The 14,442-nt window shown below is 56.6% G+C and overlaps 1 long non-coding RNA gene across 1 annotated transcript; it reads right to left on the bottom strand.

Moving 5' to 3' along the window:
* Nucleotides 1-5,789: 5,789 nt before the first annotated feature.
* On the bottom strand, nucleotides 5,790-12,805 carry LOC125930027 (uncharacterized). The gene is made up of 3 exons (XR_007460040.1): nucleotides 12,463-12,805; nucleotides 7,868-8,106; nucleotides 5,790-6,112 (listed from the first exon to the last, which is right to left on the bottom strand). It is a non-coding gene; the product is annotated as an uncharacterized LOC125930027 (long non-coding RNA).
* Nucleotides 12,806-14,442: the final 1,637 nt, after the last annotated feature.

The following is a 14,442-nucleotide window of genomic DNA, read 5'->3' as shown; positions in this document are numbered from 1 at the left end:
TGTCCCTACCCCCGCCCCCGTCCCTCCTCCTACTCTCACTCTGTCTCTCCCTGTGTCTCAAAAATAAATAACCATAAAAAAAAAGACTCCAATCAGCCAGAAGGTGATTCTCGGTGTTGCTGATGATGGTATGGCTCCCTGTCCCCGCCCCCTCCCCAAGCATGCCTGTGGTCACACGTCCTACATACGCTTTGCAACAGTGAGATGTTTCACCTGCAGTTGCTTATAGGTCACTGTCCCTGTGTCTCCATCCCCATTTTCTCTGTCACCCGTCCCCTTGTGTTGGTGGCCCTGCGACGTCTCTGGACATGTTGGGGCTTTGGCTCAGGAGAAGCTGAGCTGGGGATCTGTTTGGCTTGGGCTCACGAGATGTATTTATGTCATCTGTAGACACGGCTGCGAACAGTTGGCCTGATGCTGGGTCCCTGGAGTGGGAGGGGCTTCCGGGGACACCTGCCGCTCTGGGGCCTTGCCGGGCACCACGTCGGGAAGACGCAGGGTCGGGGAGGGGGCTGCAATACACATGGGCCGTCCTCAGCACTGGGGTGTGGACAGCGGTCAGGGGAGAAGACTTGAGGCGCAGGCAGCGCGGATCAAAATTCTTCCGATGGGTGGGCGGAGGGGACAGCTCATGGATGACGGTCCGTGTGGGCGTGCCTTCTTTGCACGAATGCACCCAACAACACAAGCAGGGGACGCGGAGGCCCTGAGAGGGCAGGGGACTCGCCCAGAGGCACAGTCCCCTTCTCCTGCCACACGGTGGGCTCGGGACCGGACCCAGCGGACAACCTCTCAGGCGAAGAAACGCATCAAAACGAAAACCGCTGACGGGCAGAACCCCTTTTCACCAGCCACCCGGGTGCTTGTCTCCAGAATGTTCTTCCTTCCTGTTCAAGGAGCATTTGCAGTATCGAAGGATGCCCCTTCCCTCGGCTGCCAGGAAGTCAGCTGCAGGGCCTAGAGGTCAGTTGAGTTAGAATGTGCCGGTTCAGAAGCCAGTGGGCGCCCGGCACTCCCGGACCCCCTGGGTCTCGGCTGGTCCTTTCACTCCAAGACGCAGGAGGACGCCGAGTCCTGCTCAGCCAGACCCAGGAGGGCTTGGGACTGGACAAGATGTCCTCTGTTTTCTCCCACTGGGGCCGCACGATCCCCAACCCCGGTTGTCCACACGGCCTTCCCAGACCCAGCGAGGAGGCCGCCACTGTCCTGCTCAGAAGAGCTGTCCCCTGGGGCGCCTGGGTGGTTCAGTCGGTTAAGCGTCTGACTTCGGCTCAGGTCATGATCTCACAGTCCGTGAGTTCAAGCCCCGCGTCGGGCTCTGGGCTGACGGCTCAGAGCCTGGAGGCTGCTTCCGATTCTGTGTCTCCCTCTCTCTCTGTCCCTCCCCCGTTCATGCTCTGTCTCTCTCTGTCTCAAAAATAAATAAACGTTTAAAAAAAAAAAAAAGAAGAGCTGTCCCCTGTGTGTGGCCTGAGTAATTGTCGCTGGCCCCTCCATATTCGTGTTACATGAATCAGCTACTGGCCAAACGAAATTCCCGGCCCCCAGAGTGTGTGACTAGTGCTGGGCATGTGCCGAAGCGCTCTACGTGTCGGCCCGGCCATCTGCACGGCGTTCGGAGCCTCGCCGCTTCCTGCCCTCTTCCCCGATCACTTCGGCCCAAGCCGCCTTGGCTTACTACACGGGCCCCTGTGGCCCTTTGGCCCCTCTCTTGCCCCCGAAGGCAGTGATCTTGTCACACCCTGAGCCTCGGGTTCACCTCCAAGGGCTCCGTCTCAGAGAAACCGCAGTCTTGACCAGACCTGCAGCCCACGCGTCTCCCCGCTCAGCCCCACCCGGCCCGTCTCTGACCGTCTCTGGCCGCATGGCCCCCTGCCCCATTCCTTGAGTGTAGCCACGATGGCCTTCCTGCCGCTGCTTCACATTCTGCAGGCAGCCTCCTACCCCAGGGCCTTAGCACTCGCTACGCCCTCCACTGGGGACACTCTTTCGGGGACACCCACACGGTTTGGTTCCTCTTCCTCTTGAAGGCTGTTCAGGGGGCCTCCCTTGATCCCCCTGTTTGCAGCCACGCCCCTGTAGTCTGTAGCGTTCAGCACTACCTGATGCACGGAACAGCTTAGGCGTTGGTCTTGTTACCTGCTGGACGTCTGCAACCTTGCAGCAGGGCCTCTGGCCGTTTCCCTCACTGCTTTCTCCCCGCATCTATAACCGCGATCGGCACATGGCGGGTGCCCCATAAACACGGTGGAAAGAATGAAGGGACATCCCCGAAGGACGGGTCACATCGTCCCCTAAGTTTTATACGTGGAGACGCAGCGGGTCTTGGAAACGGATGAGCTGCCTGGGGTCTCGCGGTTCTTGTGCGGGTCTGAACCTGGCTGCGTCTGGCTGTGGGATCCGCCTCCCACGTGCACAGGGTGCCCTGCCCGGTGAGGGAGGCGGAGGGCGGTGCCCAGCACACGGTGGAGGGAGGCGGGCTCGCTTCTGGAGCAGAAGGGTCCGGATGCCAGGGAGGGGGGCTCTGGCTTAGCTGGGGTGGGGGCAGTGCTTCGTGGGAGAGGGAACAGCGTGGGCAACGACAGAAAACGGGCGTGTCAGCCAGACGGCCTCATCGGGCCCGACTGGAGCTCAGGGGGAGGTGCGGGCAGCGGCGGGGAGGACCCCGGGACAGGGAGAGCAGGCGTGCTGGAGAGTGGCGAGGTCGGCCGGCGGAGGGCCTCACGGGCCGCTGGGAGCAACCCGGAGTCCACACGGAAGGGAGCGGGGCCGGGAGCCGACACGGGCAGGGTCCCGTTGGGACGACGGGCAGGGGTTCATCAGAGCACAAGGGTGGGTGTGTCGCCTGGGGGAGATGCCAGTGTGGCCGGAGCCCCGAGGGCGGGCTCGAGAGCAGAGGAGGGGAGTTGGAGGGGAGCCGGGGAGGAGTCAGCGTGCCCCCAGGTGTGTGGCTGGGGGGCTGGTTGCGGGGAGACAACTTACCCACGGTAAGGGAGGCGACAAGGGGGTTCCGTCTGGGGTGTGCTGATGTCCGGCTGCTCTCGGCCCAGGAGAGAGGTCCGGAAGTCCCGCTGCCCACGTGGTGACGTCGGCACGGAGGGGATCGGGTCCCTCCAGAGAGGGGGCGTCTGGAGGAGAGCGGGCCCTCCCCGCCCACCACACCTGTTGCTCCCGGGCACGGAGCCCCTGGCGCCCGGTTCGTGCCGGCCCCTTCTGACTCAGGAGGCCAGCCGAGGCTGGGGAATCTTTTGTCTGCTGCCTCCGATTTCACAGCATTAGTGACCAAGGCAGATCTGCTGTTATTTTCACCAGAAAAAAAAAAATGTATAGATCTTGGGCTTTTGCCAATAAGTCAAGAGGGAAACGGCTGGAAAGATTTGTGTTTTCAAGGGAACGTTCCTCTTTGGGCTTAGTCCACCCTGCGTCCTCTTGGAAAACTACCAGGAGGGCTGGAAACAGTGTCCGGGCCAGGGAGGGGGCAGTGGAGCCTGGGCCCTGGTCCCAGCTCAGGGAGCTGGAGATTCTGGGGCGAAACATGAGCAGTAACTGCCGGGCATCTCAGAGCTGCAGCGTCTCCTCTGAGCCCTGGATCTACGTCCCAGGCATCTCCTCGGTGTCCCATCAGGTGCTCAGAGACACCCCCAGATCTATGTCCCAGGCATCTCCTCGGTGTCCTATCAGGTGCCCAGGGGCACTCCCAGATCGATCTCCCATCGGGTGCTCAGGGGCACCCCCAGATCGATCTCCCATCGGGTGCTCAGGGCCACCCCTAACTCACCACACCCCTAACCAAACTGTTGTTCACCCATCAGCCCCAGCCTGGTGGTCCATGGTGCTCCCCAGTCATCTGTCACCCCGGACATGTCCTTCCAGAGACCATCCGGGGGGTCCTGTCCATCGGTCCTGTCTTGGATCCAGCTCTCAGACTCCTTCCAACCTCCTTCCAAGAATCTCAAGTCCATCTCATTCTCTGTATCTCCCCACCGCCCCTGTTTGCCACCCTGCCCTCGTGGCCTCACGGTGGGTTTCCCCGCGGCACCTCCAGAGTGATCGCTTTAGGCCTGCTTCCCTATCCCTCTGGGTATGGCTACCCAGAGGTGAGCCATAGCACTGCCCTCCAGGAGCCCGGGTCCAGTGGGACATAGGCCCCCATGTGACCTACGAGGGACGTAGGGAGTGCTGAGAGAGGGGTGTGCGGAGTGCGGGGTCCAGCTGGGGTAACCCGCAACCCGAGCAGGGAAGAGCCACCAGGAGGAGGGCCGTGTCAGAGCCGGGCCTCCAGACAAGGGAGGCCAGGCGGTGGGGACAGGAGAGGAGCTCCAAGCAGAGAAAGTGCATCCTGACCTCTGTCTGGATGATGCCTGGGGAGGTGCTGGGGAGCTCAGCTCCAGGGACGCCCAGGGCTGGCACCAAGCCTAGGAATGAATGGCTAACAGTCATGGACATTATGCTAATGTTTATTGAGCGCCTACTGTGTGCCGGGACCTGAAGTGATATGCATTAACTCACCGATCAGCCCAGCCACGCAGTAATTGTACCCAGTGTTCGGGTTTAGAGACAGAGGCCCAGAGAGGTTCAGTGGCTTGCTCAAGGCCACACAGCCAGTAAGGGCTGAAGCCAGGCTGCCTGGCTCCAGGGCCCAGGTATGGATGGAGGGGTCAGAGTCTTGGGCAGAATGGCCATGGAGGCCCCAGGTGCTCCCGCAGCTGGGCTGTAGCACCAGCAGAGGGTGTCTCCTGACCCTGGGGCCCTACCTGCCACCTCGCCCCTGGAGCTGAGGCCCACTGCTACCCCCAGCCCTGGGGCAGGAATGCTGCCGCCCTCTGCAAAACCTTACTCACATTGCCCGCCTCACGTGCTCTGCACAATCCTGAATGTTCCACGGCCCGTTTCGCAGCAGGGATGCAGAAGGTCCACGAAACGAGGTGACATTCCCAAGTACACGTAAGTCCAGAACCGGACCCTAGTCTGTCCGATCCCAAAGCCCACCCAGCCGCCTCCACAGTGACCCACAGGGGTCAGTGCCAATGTTCGCTAAGCTTCCCTCTCTGTCTTGCCTCGTTTCGCGTCCTTGGCGAGGGCAGGCTTCTGCTAACCTCTCCGTGCTGTGAGCCCGCGAAGCCAGTAGCTGGGAGAATCCTGTCTCTACCTGTTGCCTGTCTCCCGACAAACCGAGCCAAAAGAGCCTAACGTTTACTGAACACCTACTACGTGCCAGCCCAGCGATCTCACGCCATGACTTTGCAGATGGATCTTTATCACATGTTACGAATGAGGAGGTGAGACTCAAGGAGGTAAAGGTCTAGGTCACCTAGCAGGTGGGGGGGGGGGGGGGGGGGGGAGGGGGGGGGGGGGGGCAGGATTCACCGCCTGTGACTCCAGGGTGCCTGCTGGAGACGCCAGAGCAGCCTGGGGGCGGTGCTGGCGCCCCCTTCAGCAGCCTCCTTCCTTCTCCCGCTTCCTGCCTGGGGAGAATTAAGTGGTGAATGTTTTCAAAGTCGATCGTCAAAAGAAAATGGTTGGAGGAAGGAAATGTGCAATTAGGAACTTCAGAGTAATTTCCATCGTGTGGTTTGAGCTCAACTGTAAACACTCAGGATAGAGGGGAAGCAGCTCTTCTCCCCGGCTTGGGGTTCCAGCCAGCTCTGCTGGGTCCCTGGGTGGGGGCGGCGGGGAAGGCAGCGGGGCCAGGAGCGCACAGGGGAGGTGCTGGGGGCTGCGGGGAGCTCCCGTTCCCCAGAGAGAAGCTTCTTCCAGCAGAAAGTGCGGACTTACAGAAAGGAAATATTAACATTATAATTATAATTCTGTTTATTTAATTAAGTTATTAAACAGGCCTGGCCTTGGGGACAGAGAGAAAAAAACCCCCTCAGATTCATCCCAATTGTTTCTCCCAGGATGTAATTAGAGCCTTTTAGAAGGGATCGGAGCCAGAAGAGGCAGGGCCCGGCAGGGCCCGGGGTCGGGGCGTTGCGGGCAGGGTCGGCCCCAGGCAGAGGCTGCTGTGCTTTGAGAACAGGCTCCATGAGGGCAGGGGTTCGGCCTGTTGGAGTCTCCTGCCTGGCACACAGTAGGTGCTCAAAAAGCAGCCGTTTGGTGAGCGCCTCGTGAGCTGTGAACATGAAGGGGCCGGAGTGGGGTCTCGGCTGCCCTCAAGACCCTCCGTGGATGGTTTTTCCAGACTCTTCCAGAGAGAGGACTGATGCCCTGCTCTGGCCTCCCTGGTGGCCATGTTGGCAGAGCGTGTTCCATGCACGGTCCCCATCACGGGTGGCTGATGACTAAGGAGGACAGCACCACCCTTGGGAGACGGTCCCCAAATTCTGCCAGCACCCAGACTCTCCTAAGGTGCTGGAACCCGGAGTCAGGAGCTACACGGGTTGAGGAGGGTTGAGCAGCTAAAGCCTCCTTCTCAGAGTCTCCATCCCATCCTTTCAATCTGAGAAGCCAATTCTGGGACCCCAGACCAGCCCTAAGGGAGCCTCCGCCGAGGGAGGGGGCGCGGGGAGGGTGCTGGCCCTGGGTAGGCCCCAGATCCGGTTCTGCGCCCCCGAGCCGACAGCTGCCCTCAGGCTCCGTGCAGAACCTCCCGTCGGACGGGAAGTGTCTCGTTCCAGCTGGCACAGCCTTATCGAACAGTCGGGCTTTGTGAGTGTGGACAGCTGCAGTGATGGTGACTGACTCTGGGCTGGGGGTGGGGGCCGGCTGGGGGACTGGATTTGGGAGGCTGAGGAGGGGGAGGCCAACGCCAGAGGCATCTGCAAGGGGTGGGGGAGTGAAGATCATGGAGGTTTCATTCAGAGCCTCCCAGAAAGCTGAGCCCGTCAAGTTGGTGCCAGGATATGAGGCCTAATAAGGGAGTGACCGGGAGGGAGGAAGAATGTGCCTGGGGAAGGTGGGAGGGGCAGGGCCTAGCCCCTGGCCCCCTGCACACAAAAGAGCCATCTTTCAATGGGCGGCACTGAAGTAGTCACAAAACTAACCATTTTGGAGGGATGGGAGGATGTAGAGACCCTTTCTTTATACAATAATTCGTCCACCCATCTACCCATCCATCCATCTACCCACACATCCATCTACCCATCTATCCATCCATCCATCTACCCAACCACCCATCTACTCATCCATCCATCCATCCAACCATCCATCCATCCATCTACCCTTCCTTCCTTCCTTCCATCCATCCATCCATCCATCCATCCATTCATCCATCCATCTATCCATCCAACCATCCATCCATCCATCTACCCTTCTTTCCTTCCAACCATCCATCCATCCTTCCATCCATCCATCCATCCATCCATCCATCCAACATTCAAACAATTTTCACTCAGTCACTTCCTCTGCTAGGCTCCAGGGATCCAGAAAACGATCAGACTGTCCCTGCCCTGGTGGCATTCCCAGTGTATGTATATGGACATGGAAGAAGGGGAAACAGAAGACAAATAAATCCTTATGGTGACTCCGGGAAGTTCTGTAGCTTGAGAAGGTGTAAACCAACTATGGATGGGTGGGGGGGTGTCTCAGTGACCGACCCTCAGGTTCTCACCTGAAAAATGGGGATGATTATTGTGGTGTTAGACAAGACAATGCACGTAAGATACACACCTTGTGCCTGGCATGGAAGGTGCTTAATGACCGTTCTGCTTATTATTTGAATCACCATTGATATCATTATTATCATCTCTGTCCAGGATGGGAGTGGGGTGGTTTAGGGAAGCCTTCCTAAATGTGGGGTCATTGAGACTGGGCATCAAAGGATGAGTAGGAGTTTGCTAGGTATAAGCCCTGGGCTCCCAGCTCCCCCCCCCACCCCCAGCAGCCCACATTTATACCGCGTATATTCCTGCCTCTGCACCTTACTTACTGTCCCTGCTCCTCTTCTCCAGGGTCTCCTTCCTTTGAGATCAGCGTCACCTCTAACTCCTCCAGGAAGACATCTTACCTACTCCAGGTGCCATCTTGCTTCCTCCTCTTTGGAGAGCGACGAGTGCTTGAAGATGGGCTAGAGAACAGTTTTGGGGGTGGAGCACCTCAGTTAAGTGGTCGGGGCAAGACTCGTAACGTTTGACTTGAGACCTGATGAGAAGTCAGCCATGTGAAGATCTGGAGAGGACACAAAACCAGTAAAGGCAAAGGTCCTGAGGAATGAACAGAGAGTTAGGCTTTCTCGAAATGTTTGAAAGGCTTGTGCACCTGAAGCAGAAGAAGCAGGGGCTTAGAACGGAGGTGAGGGCGAGAAGGAGGGAGGGGCCGATCGTGCGGGGCCCTGGAGGTAAGAACTGTGGATTTTGTTCTGAGCAGAATGTGAAACCAAGGGAAGGTGTTAGGCAGGAGAGCAACTGGTCTGAGTAAGTTTTTCAAAGTACCACTCAGGCTACCGTGGGGTGGGGGTGGGGGGCTGTACAAGGAAGGCAGTGAGAAGGGCATCCCAGTAGACAAAGCTGGAGAGGGTAGAGGAGGTGTAGCCAGAGAGACGGGGCCAGTTCAGGGCATATTTTGGAAGTAGAGACAACAAGGTTTGGTTTCTAAATCGGCTGTTTGTGGGAGAAGGGAAGAGGGATGATTCCCAGGGGTTTAGCCTGAGCAACAAGGAAAAGGATGAGCCATTTGCAGAGACCGAGATGAGCCTAGAAGAAATAGGTTTGAAAACCAGATGGGCACACACCTCAGTCCAAACACACAGGCTCTGGAGTCGGAGAGACCTGGGTTCAGGTCCTAGTCTTAACTGCTTTCTGTCTTGTCCTTGCGTTATTCCCCGAACCCTAAACCTCTGTCTCCTCACCTGGAAGATGAGGGCTTGTCACTTCATGGGAGATATTAGGGCAATTAATGTAACATGCTTAACACAATGCTCCAGGTAAGAGCTCAGATAAAGACTATAATTAGTCATTACCTGTCCACTGGATGGGGAACTCCTTGACTTCATCCAAGCAGCCTGGCTGAATCCCTTGTTCCAACAGGTCCTGGGACCTAGGCTGCCAAGAGCAGCTCCTGACAGCTGCCACTCCTCCCCCCCCCCCACTCAAGTTCCGGGAGCCTTGGGGTATGGGGCCTCCATGGGAGGGCTGCTGGTTCCAGAATTAAGCAAGATCACAGAGCACATTTTGCAATGGGTGGGAGGGAGTGGGTGCCTGGCACCCAGCAAGGAGCTCCATTCGTAGTTATCTTCCCAAACCAGCTCTAATTGGCAGAGAAAGCATCCCCAAGGCCCCTCTCTGCTTCATGAAGGGCTTGTAATTAGTAGTTGGGGATCAAAAGGGGGAAAGTTTGGCTGAGGCTATGCTTGGAGGGGGGGAGGGAGAGTTCTCTGAGAGGTGGGATTGAAAGAGTGGGTGTTCTGTTCCAATCCTTTCCCCACCCAACAGCTCTAGAGAGCAGTTACCTAAGCTCTCTAGAGGTTGGTGTTTTCTTGCTCATTTTACCTCCCCAGTGGGAGTGAAGGCTTTGGCTGAGGCAAGGATTATCTCGCTCTTCACAGCGTTAGGTGCAAGTTTACCCATTCTCCCCTCCCTGCTGACGACTTTCAAACACCTGTCTCCCAGTCTGGTCTCCCTGCTGAATTTCAGACCCCATGTCCAGCTATGTATGTTAGCGTCTCCACGCAGATACCCTATGTTGTGGCAGGTTTCATGCTGAATAACTCATGATTCCATCCAATGAACTTTTCATTTCCGTTGTTACTCTTTCCGGTTCTGGGATTTCCATTGTGTTCTTTATTTACTATTCCACTTTCTCTGCCTAGATTCCTTATCTGCTCCCTTATTATAGCTGCGTTTTCCATGAATTCTTCAAGCATATTTTTCTTTACCTCTTTGATCGTGTTTATAACCATCGCTTTGTCCGAGAAGTCTATTATCCAAAATATCCTGGTATTGATTTCTATCGACTGTTGTTTCCCCCTCTTGACTATGAGTCACATTTTCCTGTTTACTTGTGCATTTGGTAATTGTTGATTGCGTGTTGGACATTGTGATGATACGTTCATCATATCATCTGGATTCAGATATCTTTCTCTAAGAAGGGTTGATTTTTGTTCTAGCAGACAGCTCAATTCCTGGCTGATTGCTTGAATGTGTGTGCTCTTGGTTTACTATTTGTTATCGCGGACCTGCCCAAAGCCTTAGATGTCTTCCAAACGTCTCTAACTTGGTGAGAATCAAGCTCCAAACTGAAAATCTTGTCGAGGCTTGGTTTCAGGATTTGTGTACCCTACAGTAGGCTTTACTCTAAACTGTGGTCTTTACTACTAAGATAGGGTCTTTCTGGTGTCACAGCTAAACGCCTCAGGGTTTAAGCAGGTTCTGCTCTGGTTGAGCAAGAGCCCCCAAGGTCCCTAGCACTGTTTGACATCCAGCATCTCTGTCCTGCGCTCAAACCTTTAGGGGATGATACCATCTGTTAAGCCTCAGGTGACCTCACATAGACTTCCTCCTCGTCCCCTTGAAGCTTCCTCTTCTCCAGATTCCAGCCCTGCAGACTGTAGCTGCTTCAGCTATCCCAAACTCTCTGCTCCCTCAGTTCAGTGGGATCTCTTTCTTTAAAAAAAAATTTTTTTTTAATGTTTCTACATTTCTGAGAGAGAGACAGACAGAGCGCAAGTTGGGGAGGGGCAGAGAGAGGGAGACACAGAATCTGAAGCAGGTTCCAGGCTCTGAGCTGTCAGCACAGAGCCCGACGCAGGGCCCGAACTCACAGACCGTGAGATCATAACCTGGGCCGAAGTTGGATGCTTAACCCACTGAGCCACCTGGGCGCTCCTTGGGATCTCTTTCTTCTACTTGGATGCCTGCTCGTTGCACTGCCGTGGGGAAGCATCCCCAACCACAGGCCCAGGGAGATCGTGAGGCTCACTTTTTTCCTTCCCTTGGGGATCACAGCCTTGTTCTGCCTTTGACACAAGTTGAAGACCATGGCTTCGTATCTCCTGTTCAGTCTTAGGATTGTTATGGCAGAGGGGCTAATACAGTTCCAGTTACTACGCCGTGACCAGAAAAGAGAAACTCACTCTTATTCCAGACTTACTACAATCCCTCCATTTTGTCCAAACGGATCCCGCGGGGTCCTCTTTGGTACCACCCTCTCTATCACTCCCTGGCGGGGGGGGGGGGGAGCCATCAGCAAATTGGTCTCTTTGACCAATTGGAGACCAATTGGTCTGTTTGACATTGGAGCTCTTGGGTCTGTCAAAATTTCCTTCACCGCCCCCGTGACCACCGTCTCTTCTCCCTGGGGCTGCTCTGATGGTCTCCTCGCTGGCCTTTCAACCTCCAGTCTTGCTCTGTTCCAATCCTTTCCCCACCCAGTGGCCAGAAGGCCTGTTCTCGGCCCATACATCAGCTTTACATAAAACCCTGCCACGTGGTCTTGGCTGGCAGCCCTTGAGACCTGCCCCCCGCCTACGTCCATGCCCCTTTTGACAGCCAGGCCCTCACGTCCCTCCTCACGGGATCTCTGATTTCCAGATGACATCATCATTTCTCATCTCAGAGCCCTCACTTGGTGGGTGACGGCACCGTCGTGCTCTGGGTGTTTCGCCTGACAATTCCTCAGGCCTTATGTCGTCTCACGCCTCCTGAGCGACCCTCCTTGACTCTCCAAGCCTGAGTCAGGTGCTTTTTCTTTGTGCAAACACAGTGCCTGCATTCCCTGTGTCTTAGAAGGCTCGGAGCTCCTCAAAATCGGGAGTAGGAGGCTCGCTGTGCATCCCTGGAGCCTGGCCCGGGGTTCAAGCTCCCTCAGCAGCGGCTTGCGGTTCCTAAGGAACCAGCACAGTGGAGGGTTTGTGCACCATAGTGCTGTGGGGTGGGGGGTGGGGGGGGCCCTGGGGATTTTTGCTGGGGATGCAAGTCCCAGAGAGGAAAGGGTGTCTCCACGGGCTGACACCGCCGGAGACGATTCTGGGCATTTTGTGAAGGTCTTGCACAGGAAAGGGGCAGCAAAAGCTTGTCGGAGAAAGAGTGAGAGGGTCGTCTGTACCCCAGAGTGGCCCCCTGATGTGGTGCTGCTGTCCCAGGGGGCTTTGATGGAGCACATCCTCAGCACCGGCTGGGACCCCCTCGCCATTCTCCCCACAGAGGCCCCATCTCACAGTGGGGCTCCCCAGTCTGTGAGCGGGTGGCAGAGCCCTGCCTTGGGACAGGAGGGAACAGCCTGTGGCAATCACGACGGTGAGCTCTGGAGACACGCAGAGTGGGGTTTGAGTTTTGCCGCCTCCTGCCCTCGAGACCGTGCAGCCTCGGTTCCGTCCCAGACCCCACGAGGGAGCCCATGAGACGCCGGACACACGGCCGCAAGCTCCAGCCCCGGCTTGCACTGGCCCCCACGAGGCTCATGGGGCGGACGCATGTTTTCAGCTTCGCCGGCCAGTTTGCCGGGTGAATCTCTGCTGAGTCAACGTTAGCAGGTTCCCAAAGTAGAAACCTTGTCAGATCCCCAGGAATGTCAGCCCCGGTGACTCACGTGTGTTTCTCCCCAGAACACGGTCACAGGCCTTTGGAATCAGCTCAGCTATCTTGGAAGAGGCGTTGCGAGGCTGGGAGCGGAACGCTGGGACCCCGCCACACGAGAGCCGGGCCCGGGCCCGGCTGCCAAGAAAGGAGTTCCCACTAGGAAAATCTGACTCAGTCAAATCTCCGCCTTCGTTTCGGTCCACAGTTCCTTGGCTGTGGCTGCAGCTAAGAAGTATGGCTCTGCGACGAGCTGCCTGGCGGAAGGCGGTCGGGATGTTTTTGTTGTTATGGTGACGGTGTTGTCGGCGGTGACGATGGAGGGGATGCTGGTGGGGGTGGCGGTGGCGTTGACGCCTCACGCCCGAGAGCAAAGCTGTGCAAGACGCCGGGCCACCCGATCCTGCCACTTACTCCCTGGTGGCCTGGGCGACTTATCACTCTCTCTGAACCTCAGCTCCCTCATCAGCAGGGGGACAATGGTATTGTCTGCCTTTCTGGGCTGCTTGGGGATCAGAGGGACCAGGACCAGCGAGTGCCCGAGACCCCGTGGAAACCTCGGAAGCCGTACAGCGGCAAGGCGCTGGGCATGCGCTAGCCGTGTAGACAGGTCCCGGGGTCCACCGAATGCGGCTGTGGGGGATCGTGTTCCGTGATTTTCTTTTTCTGTGCAGCAGGGTTCCCCTCCTTCTTCAGGCAGCAACGCCGCCTTTTATTTGGATAATTTTTTTTTTTTTTTACCATTTTTCTTCTCGTGGGGTTTCGAAGGGGCTGTCAGTCTTGGTTCCCACCCCACATCCCCTGGTCACAAGGATGGGCGTGTGGCCCAGACTGGAGTAAGTCGAGTTCTCCCCAGGGCTTGCTAAGAGAAGCAGGGGTCCGAAGGGCCGAAGGAAGTATATATGGAGGAACAGGAAGAGGAAGAGAAACTGATGGCGGCCAAGAGAACCCCAGGGGCTTTGTTTAAGCACCTGGATCCAGCTATACCTGCAGATAGAACCATCCACTCCTGAATCTCCCAGTTACATGAGCCGTGTAACCACCTCAGGGAATCCAAGCTGTGTGCCTGTACTTTGCCAACCAAAGCGTCCTTCCCTCTACCTCTAACCTCCTCAGGCTCCTAGAAGCCCCAGAACCTTCCCAAGAAAGCAAAATCTGTGACAGGGCTGACTTCCAAGTTTGAGGACAAAAGCCTCTTGTTTTGCCGGACCTGGACCTGGCTCTTCTGTCCCCTCTTTCCAGGCAACAGAGCGAGACTGACCCAGGTCCCAGATGTCAGGGGACAGAGGTTGAGACCTAGAGCACTTCCCCTTTCCCACGTACGCAGGGAGCACCTGTACGGGGAAACTGTGCTATAAACTGTGAAGTTCCATGGCCACTTTCACTGACTATATAAACAAACAATTTGAACAGTGTAGGAAGGCACAAGGAAAGAAGTGAAAACCAGCTGATCACCACCTCTGCCTCCAGAGATAACCCTGGGACACCCGCCGCCTTCTCCCCAAGTCCCCAGATAGAAACATTCCGTTCCCTGTCAGCGGACCATAGACTTGATGTTCCGGAACTTTATCCAGGTACCCGCACATCGTGGAATCTTCTGGACACTGAACCCAGCTCCTCGCTTTGTTAGAGGGGAACTTCTTCGCGGTATCACGTAGATGTATTTATTCACCCCTACCGATGCACATTTAGGTTATTTTTTACCATTTTAAACACAACTGCAATGGACATACACATATGTTCAGATTTGGTCCATTCTGCTCAAGGGTTCTCTGAGGAGTTGAGGGTCCACGATGCAGGAAGGGGCCAACAACACTGGGTTTTACCCGCCTCCAAAGAAATCATTTTGGAGGTGGGAGAGAAAGGTTGGTGAGGTCCCACTTTTAAGAGTGGTGGCTTCCTCGGTGCTCAGTACAGGTTACCCTGCTCTTTGGGAACGACAGATGGCAGGAGGGGGAGGGCGAGGGGGAGGGGGTGGCATTGTGGGTGGTGG

This window comes from Panthera uncia, chromosome D1 (genome assembly GCF_023721935.1).
Source record: "Panthera uncia isolate 11264 chromosome D1, Puncia_PCG_1.0, whole genome shotgun sequence".
In the NCBI taxonomy this organism is placed as follows: Eukaryota; Metazoa; Chordata; class Mammalia; order Carnivora; family Felidae; genus Panthera; species Panthera uncia.
This window is presented reverse-complemented; position numbering and strand designations above follow the sequence as displayed.